Below are 11,066 nucleotides of genomic sequence, written 5' to 3' on the forward strand. Positions count from 1 at the left end.
ATGAAACTTACGCCATGGCATGATAATTTGATAATATGTTTAACATGCAGGGAAAGGCTTTATTGTGATGAGGCTGAACTCGATCCGGTAAATTAACTGTTTTACTGGTAAGACTGTGTCATTTCAGGGGAATGAAGAAACGAAAAACTGGTCAGCAACGGACGCTCCCTACTAGAGTTTAGGGTAAAACCACTGGAGTTAGGGTTACCATTTCAACTATCAAACTATCACCAAACAGGCAATGGTTTCGTTCAAATGTAGAGGCAGTTTTCACCTGTCATCCTTGACAGGCGACTTTCTAGTTTAATTATGTAAAAACTATTTGCAACGAATAATTGCGCTGGATAAAGTTAGTTGTTTGTAAAAGTTACACAAGGGCACTAACACAGCCCGAATTTACTCTGGCGGGGGGGGGGGAGGGGTAAACAGCCCTTATAAACTACCATGAACAAATATTACCACGTCAAATCGCACAAACTTGCCTAGAACCGCACACACGTGTTACTTGGTTACAGGGAACCCCCTTTTCAATGTTAAAAAGTTGAGCTCATGGATGAAAAGACATCCGACACAAGAATTGAGCTGATGAATGAAAAGACATCCGACACAAGATTTGAGCTTATTAATGAAAAGACATCCGACTAAAGCAAAAGAGTTGAGTTTATGAATGAAAAGACATTCGACAAAAACTTATCTCGGATGTCTTTCCATTCATAAGCTCAACTCTTTTGCATCGAAGAAGGCTTCCTTCGGAGTCCGAAACACTTGTATAAATTCTCTGCTAATTTGTGTGGATTAGCGTCAAGCAACGTGCTAAATTTCAAATATCGCTACATATCTCCGTCTTGTTTATCGCCCAGTTTGATAAAAAAAATTAATTCTGTAAAAGTTGTTTTGCAGTCAGTGCAGTTTCAACGTAGGGTAAACAACTTGTCTTCGCCACTACCTTCTCTTACTGCAATATAAGCTCCGAATTTTCAAAATGCCCGGAGGAGGGGGGATGCAGTTTTATCTGCAATAGTAACATGTTAATACACATAAATTTATTTTTGAAAACATATATCAGAATTTGACAGGCAAACACCCCGTTAAACAATGTTTGAATAAACTCGGGGGGGGGGGGGGGCGGCACGTCCAGAATCTTAAGATCTTATAGTTTCAAAGATCTCCATAAAAATTATAATGTTTTTTTCCGGAGAAATATTTAATTAATTATTACTATTAATTTGTTTTTCAATTGGAAATAAAACCAGTTCTTGGGTAATAAAAACTCAATTCTCAAACATGTTTTATTACACAACTATTTCCACATCAAATATTTTCAAGAACCAAAGAGCTTACAATTTGATTAAATTAATAGTCAGATTTTGTTAACCATCTAGAAGCAGATGCAACCTGACTTTAAAATTTTTATTTGTTTTTGGGATCCTTCAATTTTCCAGTTTTAATAGCTTTTATGTATAAAACGGTAAAATTATCCAAGACTTCCAAGATACTCTTTTAGCTGCTGTGAAAATTTTTCTCACGCAACTAATTTCCCCAGAAGAATTAAAAATGTTATTTAGTTAAAAATATTTCACTTACTATTCATTGTAACACCAAGAATTATTCAAAATAATAATATTGATGGAACAAAATGTATAGGAAGAATTTCTTCTCTTCAGGGACGCCCCACTTAAATTTTTGGGAGGGCGGAAATTCTCAATTTCCGGAATGGAACTCCAAATTTTGCCGAATCGAACTAAATTTCACCGAATGATGATAATTTTGCCGAATGAAACTCAAAATTACGCTGAATAATTATAATTTTGCCGAATTAAGCAACAAAATTTGCCGAATTTTTAAATTTTTGGAAGGTCACATTGACGTTTCATCGGAGCACCCCTGTTTCTTTTCTTGGTGTGAGCATTTCGCTCACTGCACGAGTTTTGGCAGGTAAAACTAATTTGCGAGGGAAAAAAAAATATATTTATGAGCTATTTTTAACGATTCTTGCTCTCCTTCCACAACAAAACCTGTGGATATTCTTTTTGCTGCCACATCCTCCCTTTTTGTAGTATCCTGTATTTTTCAGCAGAACGATAACAAAAGTCAACCATATCTGCAGAAATCTTATTCTTGCGTCGCCCTCTTGAGAGCGACGGATGTTAGAATTATGTTTTATCAACCTCCGCGGAAAAATTCAGTTGTTGGCCTTGAGCAGACGCATCAGTGGATTTTCACAGCAACTAACATGTTTTTCTGGGTACGCGCGCACCCGCCGTTATGTTTCTCTTTGTCAAGGTGTACTAATAATAGTGCGGAACGCTCAGGCCGCTCCTCTTATAAACTTGTTGAAAGTAGCTAGCCATTTTTTTCTTATTTGTTAAAGATTTTTTGGTGACAACAATTCTGCCATCCTTAGCAGCTGCTGATCACGTGACTCAACGAACCGCGACTCACGTGATCGTCACGAGCTGATAGAACCGAAACAGCAGAGAGGCACCTTTTGGGGGAGTGGGTTCAATCTGGAATTGGGAAACGGTTCTTTCACTGCGTGGTACTTTTTTTTTTCTTTTTATTCAAGTGAATAATTTTATTTTGGAGTCATGGCCGTTGTTGCTGCTTTTCTCGCTCAGTTCGTACGCAAGAGTGGGAAACCAGACGGGTTTTAATTGGTGAAGCTGAGAGGAAAATGTGATAATTTCGGGTTTAATTTGAAGCAAAAAGTTGTTCATTAAAATTAAAAAAAACATCATGAAATGTCGTTTTTCTAATCGGATGGAGTCGTTTAATCCGTCGTCTTTGCCCGTCATTTTGAATTTTTCTAGAGGGGGGGGGGAGGGGGGGTCGTAAAGTGTATCAGGGGCATGCACAGAGGGATGAGGAGGAAAAGGGACACCTGTTAGCCAGAGCCTGAAAGGAGCCCGAGATTTTTAACATGAGGGGTGAAAGAAATGCAGGGGTAAATAATATGGAAAGGTAGGGTGGGGGCAAAATATGTGTGCACGCCACTGAAGCGTATACTCAGTGATAATTGTGCTGAAAAAGAACCAAAACCATGCTGATTTGCTTGTAAATGCATTAATCCCTTAAAAAGAGGGGGGGGGGGGGATTGCCGTCGTCAATATGAATTATCAGACCTGATGTTTTCGAATGGGAAAAAAATGGTGTCACATTAGTTTGCTCAGTTGCCAATCAAATTATAAATTCAAAGTTTTCTGTGACGTCAGAATTCATTCATTTAATAAGAATGTTAAAAGAAGAAATCATTTTCTAGCATTGCAATAAAAGATGTTCGTAAAAAAAGGTTGTGCAAAGGAATGTTATTTAAGAACGAAACATCTTTGTTCCGAACTGCTTTGTTTGTTTACTATCGAAAAGCCATTTATCTATTAGTCTGCAATGAATTGATTACATTTGTAATGAGCCATTTATTTATCCCGGTATCGTTTTCCTGGATTATTTTCATTGTTTTTCCTCATTACGCAACCTTGGTTTGAATGTCACTGAGAATGACGTCATTTTCGTCATATCGATTATAGACTGCGCGTTGTTAATGTTAACGAATATTCATCAATATCCAATTATTTTAACGAGTAAAGGAACAATGAATGACATGCATTGTAAAGTGAATATTTTTCTTTTTCTTCCAGCCCAAGGAATTTTTTGAAAAAAAATGTTTAGACTTGTCAAAAGTTGTCCGAACTGAAATATTTGGGAGGAGAAAAATTCTCAATTTGCCGAATGAGATTCCAAGTGCACCGAATCATAAAATACGAACTTGCACATGTATCGTACATTAATAACATCTAAAGAAAAAGAGCATTAGGCATCACTTCAATGTAAAAAGAATTTCAAATGTTGCAATATTGTCAGGGACGCCGACTTGCAAAAAATATTTGGAGGCAGGGGCGGATACAGGATTTCATTTTAGGGGGGGGGGGGGGGGGTCATACCCAAGGAACGTAGTCTTACGTACAAAATTTTTCTTCTAAGACATCTCCCCCCCCCCCCGTAAAACTCTTCAAATATACAAACAAAAATCATTGAAATCATAAAAGCTCTTCAAATATCGATTTCGATTTCGATTCCGAGTCACAACTGACTACAACTGTATTTATGTCGATGACTGCATACTAAGTGCCTTGCCTTCATTATTTCTTATACCGATAGATGACAGCACCATCACCGGATCGAACAGTTAATGAGAATTTAGAACTAGACCAGGAGATAATAGCCACCTGGTGCTAGCACCCCTAGAGGTATCGTTTCACTTGGAGGACATTGAGACCACGAGCATATTTAACGTCGCCCAGTCCCCTTTAATGACGATGGTGGATCTTCGACCATCGAGGTTTGAACTCAGGACCCTCCGGCCCCGAATCCGACACTCTACCGATCGGGCTACCACGGCCCCTCTTCAAATATGCGAGCAAAAATAATCGAAATCATTGATATAAACATCATTTTAAAAAGTTTTCTTTTAAAATAATTTTTCAGTTTTAGAATGTCTAATTAAAAATTAAATAAATATAATTCGGACTTGATAAATTACTCACGGACTGATTAATTTCAATTGTAGAAAATCGGAGGTTGACGAAGACGTCGCAGTTTCAGAGTCTGATACAGGAACTCCAGATATGTTTCCATCGGTTTTGGGTTCATCAACAGTCCAAAAAAAGAGACTACACTGCTTTGTCACCCGCACGCTTCATTGTTTTTTGTTTTATAATATCAGGTGTTTCCAAAGTGGGTGCCGCAAGGGCGAGGGGTGCCGCGAGCTGTCCATATTTTCAATATCCGTGTATAATTGAAATAGATTAGGGTGCCGTGAAAACATTAATTCGTCAAAGGGTGCCGTGAGTCGGAAAAAGTTGGGAAACCCTGTTATATGTAGTTCTTTCTAACAAACACGGTTTTTTTCAATAGGGTTTCCATCTAATACGGCGGGCTAGTTTACGAGAACCTCTGTATAATGAGGCTAACACGGCACTGACTTTTACATTTCTTGCACGATACTAAATCCAAAACACTGATTTAAACTAATTAATTATTTACAGCACATCTAAAAATAAACTCAGCACGACTAAAAACGAAACTACAGTGGCTCCCAAAAGTGTTCGTACACCTTGAAATTTTGTAGTAAAACCAAAATAACGCAAAACTGAATTCAAATATGAAGTCCATTTTTTTCACCTCATTCCTATGCCATTCTGAATAAAACCCAGCAGTTTTTTTTCAAAATATTGCCAGATTTTATTTTTGAAATTTGTCAAAAAACGAAGAGACAGAGAAAAAATACGACACAAAAGTCATCGTACACTGAAATATTTTCAAATAAATTCATGATTAAAATTATCATATGTAGTTTTTTTTATCGTTTTTGCATTGTAATGACACTTTAAAGTCATTTGAATTTAATTTTTTGTTTATTTATTCCCTAATATTCTGCTTATTATTTTAAAATGGCAGGTATGCGTAGAGAACAACAAACATGATTTGAAATTTGATTTTTTCCCCTCACAGTAGCCATAAATTGGTTTGAAGTGTCTCTAAATTAGTTAATTTATACCATTCCATAGTGAAGTGCTTAATAAAATGCTTTAAAGACAACAATCGGATCGAAAACAAGGTAAGAAAAGATCAACTGGCAAAGTTAACAAAGCGTGATCGGAGGTTTACAGTAAAAAAAATTATGAAAAATACACATTTGAGTTTCTGCAGAATTGAATGAAACATTTAACGTTTAGTTTTCACGTAAAATTGTTCGCCAAGTTCTCTGATTATATAGCTGGATTAAAGGGGACCTGTTCCCGCAGAAATTTTCTTGTTCGTGCGAAAAACAGTAAGCTTACACTTTCCGTCGTAAAATCAATGATAAATAAGCTCAAAATGTTTTGGAACACCGTCTTACTTATAGATGAAAATAAATTTAATATTTTGGGTTAAATTGTTGTATAATTGTCAAGAGAAGAAAAAAATGAGGAATTTAATCGTAAGAACTTAGTTGGATCAGATAATCAGGACGGTGAAGGTGTTTTAGTCTGAGGGTGCATAACAGCATCAGGACTTGGAAATTTGGAATTTTTTGATGAAATAATGAATCATGCTGTTCATTTAAATATTTTAAAAAATAATTTTAAACTATTAGCCCAAAATTTGGTAATCGGAAACAATTTTGTTTTTTATCAAGATAACGATAAGAAGCACACATTTGCGTTTGGTACCTCAAAAATTGCCCTTAAGCTTAGAAAAATCTTCTCAATCGTCAGATTTAAACTTAATGGAACATATTTGGAGATATCTGGTAGCTAGATTACGAAAATACACCATTGAAACGAAAAGCGAACTAGAAACAGTAAGACTCGAAGTTCGGCTGAACACTTATTCATCAGAAATTGCATAAAAAAAGAAAGAAAAAACAATGAAATCTATTCCCAGATGTTTAAAAGCTGTTGTAGATACTGCATGATATTCTACTAAATAATAACTTTGTAAAAAGTTAGATTATTTACCAATTTTTTGACATTTTTTCAAAGTGTACGAAGACTTTTGTAACATAAAATTTCCGGCAATTTTTGGTGTTTGATTTTTTAAAAATTATTTTTTAATGTTTTATTAAATATTTTCATGTAGTTTTGTTAAAAATAGAACATAGATCTTATAATAAAATACCTTTTCCGAAATATTAATTCTAACCAATGGATAATGGCCAATTTCATTGAAAGTCGCAGGTGTACGAACACTTTTGGGAGCCACTGTATCTAAAAATTACAACAGAAAGAAATTATAAACTACAGAGACTTTATATAAAATAAAACACTTACACACTCAAATGTTTTATCGATTGAAGGGATGCCTGCAGCTTTGGATATACAGTTGAACTCTCTTAATACGATCACGTTTAATACGAAATCACGGCTATAACGAGCATTTTGTTCGTTAAGTTTGGTTTGCTATTTATTGCATTATAAATATCACGTATAATACGTACATTAAACGAACAAAAATTTGGGACCTCTTTACTAAAAATATTCGTGGTTAGATACCTTAATTTTCTTTTATAGAAATTATTCACCATTTCTTCAGGTAGTATTTTTTAAATATAGGTAAGCATTTCTTCGCTTTTTCTCAGTATCATTCACTCACGGCTGTTACGAACAGCGGATAATACGAACTAATTCGTGGATTTTTGACCGTTCGTATTAACCGAGAAACGAGTTCAACTGTAGTTTTACAATAACTATCGTTGATTAAATTTATTGCGTAAAAAGCGATCGAGCGTCAGACACTTCTTTGTTACTTGACATTATACTGGCTCCTGAACACAGCGCCGCAGACTAACTGTCTCAAGAAAAGCTATTGTACTGTCAACATATTTTCAATACATATCCTATAAATAGAAAAGTGACAGTTAATACCCCTCCCCCCAAAAAAAGAATCCGAAAACTATTTATTGTTTCTTATTATGTTTTCGGTCCGGGGGGGGGGGTCATGACCCCCATGATCCCCTCCTCCCTGCATCCACTTTTTACGGTTTCGATCAAGTTTTTATTTTTTCGAGCAAACATTCAAATACTGTTGCGGGTTTGGGGGAGGGGGGGGGGTGTCATGACTCCCATGACCCTCCCTTGTATCCGCCACTGATAAGGGGGGGGGGGGAGCTAGATATCTTCGAGAGTCTAAAAGTGTTTGTAATTCTATAGGGCATACATTTTAAAAAAGTAATTACCAACCGTAATGTTTTAATTATTTTCTCTAATATGTACACAACTTTCACATTCATATTGAAATAAGGTTAATATGAAACCATGTCGGGGAACACCATTTGTGTAATTGGAGAGAGCTTCGCTTGTCCAGGTGATCCATGCAGATGTGGTATGTTTATTAAAGGATATGTAGCATGATTTAATATTTGCACTATTTAAAAAAATAGTGGAATACTATTTTAGATACTATTTTCTTTATTTGACGACTATTTTGCAGAATTTTTTTTATTTAAAAGGCTACTAAAACGACTATTTTAGGACCATAACTCAGTGGCAGCCCTGTTTGCCTAATTTAGTTAAGCAGATTATTCTAAGTTTTAACAAAAGTTGTAAAGGTTCTTTTAATGGCGATATTTTGGTTACATGGTGACAGCCGAGAAACATTATTCCGTAGTCTTTGGCTTCAAAAAAAAAAAACGCCAGTTGAATAAATTGCCTTACGTTATAATTAATTATTGGTAACTGTTCTAATTACTATGAAATTAATACATATATTTAGTAACTGGTTTCAAATTTTAAGTTTGATTCATAAACTCGTTTGTAAGTAATTAACTTTATAGACATTTTGAAAAGACTTCCTTTCTCCCAGAATAGTAAAAAATACACGTTTCTGCCCTATGTTAAAGGCTGATTTGTGAAAATCTCTTATGTAATTAAGAAAATGGATGTAATACAGTAAAACTTGTAAAGTTGACCACCCCTGTAAGTTGACCACCTGTCTATGTTGACCACTTTTGTCAGGAACGGAATTTGTCCTATCTCATATAATGAAGGAAAACCTCTGTAACTTGACCACCTCTCTATCTTGACCACCTGTCTATCTTGACCACTAATGTACGCCAAATTTGGTTTGGAATATTGTAAAAAACCCTTTGTAAGTTGACCACTTGGTTTATTTTTTTTAAACTTTCTTCTGCAAATTATTTTATTTTATTATTTATTTACTTATTTATTTATTATTATTATTATTATTTGATAGCTTTCCAAAAATGTTTTTAATGCTTTGATGACAGACTAGCATTTTACTAACTAAACAGCAGCATAAAGCTTATGCTGCTCTTTATTCTCCAAACTTGTTTTTCATTTATTGTTCTATTTGAGATAGCTTTTTGTACTCTGTTCAATGAAAATAGGTGTCAGTAGAAAAGTTCAAAATATTTTCTTTCAGTTGCAATATGTTGTGGCAACACAGGAATTGTGTGAAAAGAGCTGTCCCGGATCTATATATTTTGGGCCCTTGCAACAAAATATGTAGGCCTCTCCCTAGTGGCCAGCAGTGCCTACTTGTAAAGTGCATAAGTCTTAGTGCTAGTTTTTTTCTATTTTTTCTTCAATTTCTAGGGCCATTAGCCCCTTTAAGGACGAGGGCCCCTCGCACTGTAAGTACACAGATCTGAGCCTGCTAATGAGTAAAGTTGCATGTTTCTGGTGCAAAGGATTAAGAGATAGGACATTTTAATTTTGCCTTTATGAACTGGGAGAGTCGAGCTTGTTACTCTTTGTGCTATACATAAAAAGGTTTCAAAAAGAAAGTTAGTTGAACTTGAGATTAATAAAAAGTATGAAATATTAAAATTAATTGAAAATGGAGAAAGCCAGAGAAAATTAGCTGACATATATGGCATTACTAAACCTACAGTGTCTAGCATAGTTAAAAATAAGGAAAATATAGCAAAATTATTTGAATAGTATTTTTAATTATTGTTTCACTTTCAATAATGTTAAACACTGAAAGTGAGTTGAACAGAAAGAGTAAGTGTGAATTCCTCAAAAAATGAATACATGGTGCAAGAAATGACAAAAAAAAAAAATGTTACCGCCCTTTATAAGTTGACCACCTGTCTAAGTTGACCGCCAAAGTCCTGCACCGCGAGTGGTCAACTTACACAGGTTTCACTGTATCTGAAATCAACGCACCTAATGGAATAAAAGTCACTCGTTTCTGTATAATCACTTTTTCATAACCTGAATTTTGTTTGATGCATAAACTCGTTTGTAAGTGAAAAATTTAGTTAATTTGAAAAGACTTTGTTTCTCCCGGAATAAGAAATAACAGAATTAAAAAAAAAAAAAATACTTAGCACTTTTCATAATGCACTCAAAAGGACAAAATAGCTTTTCTGGGTCAGAAAGAACAATATTTAAGTATTCTTGTAGTTTTCAATTATTCCAAGAAAATGACTCCACAAGCGATGTTATTGATGTTATTGTTGGGAAAAATCGGTATAGTTTGTAAACATTGTGACTCAATAATACTGTCATTGAAATGCGTTTTATTTTTTAATTTAATTAATTCCTTTTTTAAAAAAATAGGTGACGGATGTTGTATTGCGCAGGCAAACTTCAGTATATTTAATTCTTAGAAATGTTTATTTCATAAGGCCATTCGCTAAAACATTTGAGATTGCCAAAGGTTTATTTCAGTAAATATGGCTTCTTCGAGAAGAGATTAAATCAGGCTAATCAATTATCTCGAGGAAAACAAAAAGTCTTGGGGTTAAGCGATTTATTCGTTTTTAAAAGAATTTATTCATTAATTGTTTTGTTTTTTCTTATAATATGTTTTGGGTATGTATTATGTTCCCGAGCCAGTAACGTAACTATAGGATCTAGCGCCCCTGGTGAACTAAAGAAATTGCGCCCCTCCCCCCAGGGTTGCTCGCATAGAAAGTCACCGGAGGTCATTGTGACCTCCAAAAAATTTTTTTTGAACATTTTGATTAATTGATTCGACAAATAGGAGGCAGCATTGTAATTTTTTTTCTTATTTTCTTTTTTAGAATTGTTTTCAATGATACCTAATGTTCCTTTTCAGTAGATTGTATTTGTATATATCTATGTACCCCCTCTAGCTCTTTTTCTTGCGAGTTTTTTTAAATTTTTTAAAAACATTTTTCAAATTCTATGATTAAAAAAAATAACAATAATAAAAAAAACTCTTAAAAAGAATTTTTTTTATCAGTCGAAATGCTGCCCCCCTGACTTCTGCGCCCCTGGCGAGAGCCACTCTTGCCAACCCTTAGTTACGCTACTGCCTCGAGCTCAAATTTTTGGGAGGGCGGAAATACTCAATATGCTGAATAAAACTCTAAATTTCCCCGAATGAGGATATTTCTGCCGAATCATCAGACAAAATTAGCCGAATAAGGAAATTTTTTGGAGGTCACAGTGACTTCCCATTCAGGCGCCCCTGTAAACCCTTTGCCACCGCCTGGAAAACTGTGAAATGACGATTCTGATAAGAATAGTTCCGATTGTGAGCTTACTGTTAAAAGGGCACTAACCCGCATTTTGTGGCAGCGTAAATTTATCAAC

Source organism: Uloborus diversus, chromosome 8 (assembly GCF_026930045.1).
Source record: "Uloborus diversus isolate 005 chromosome 8, Udiv.v.3.1, whole genome shotgun sequence".
In the NCBI taxonomy this organism is placed as follows: domain Eukaryota; kingdom Metazoa; phylum Arthropoda; class Arachnida; order Araneae; family Uloboridae; genus Uloborus; species Uloborus diversus.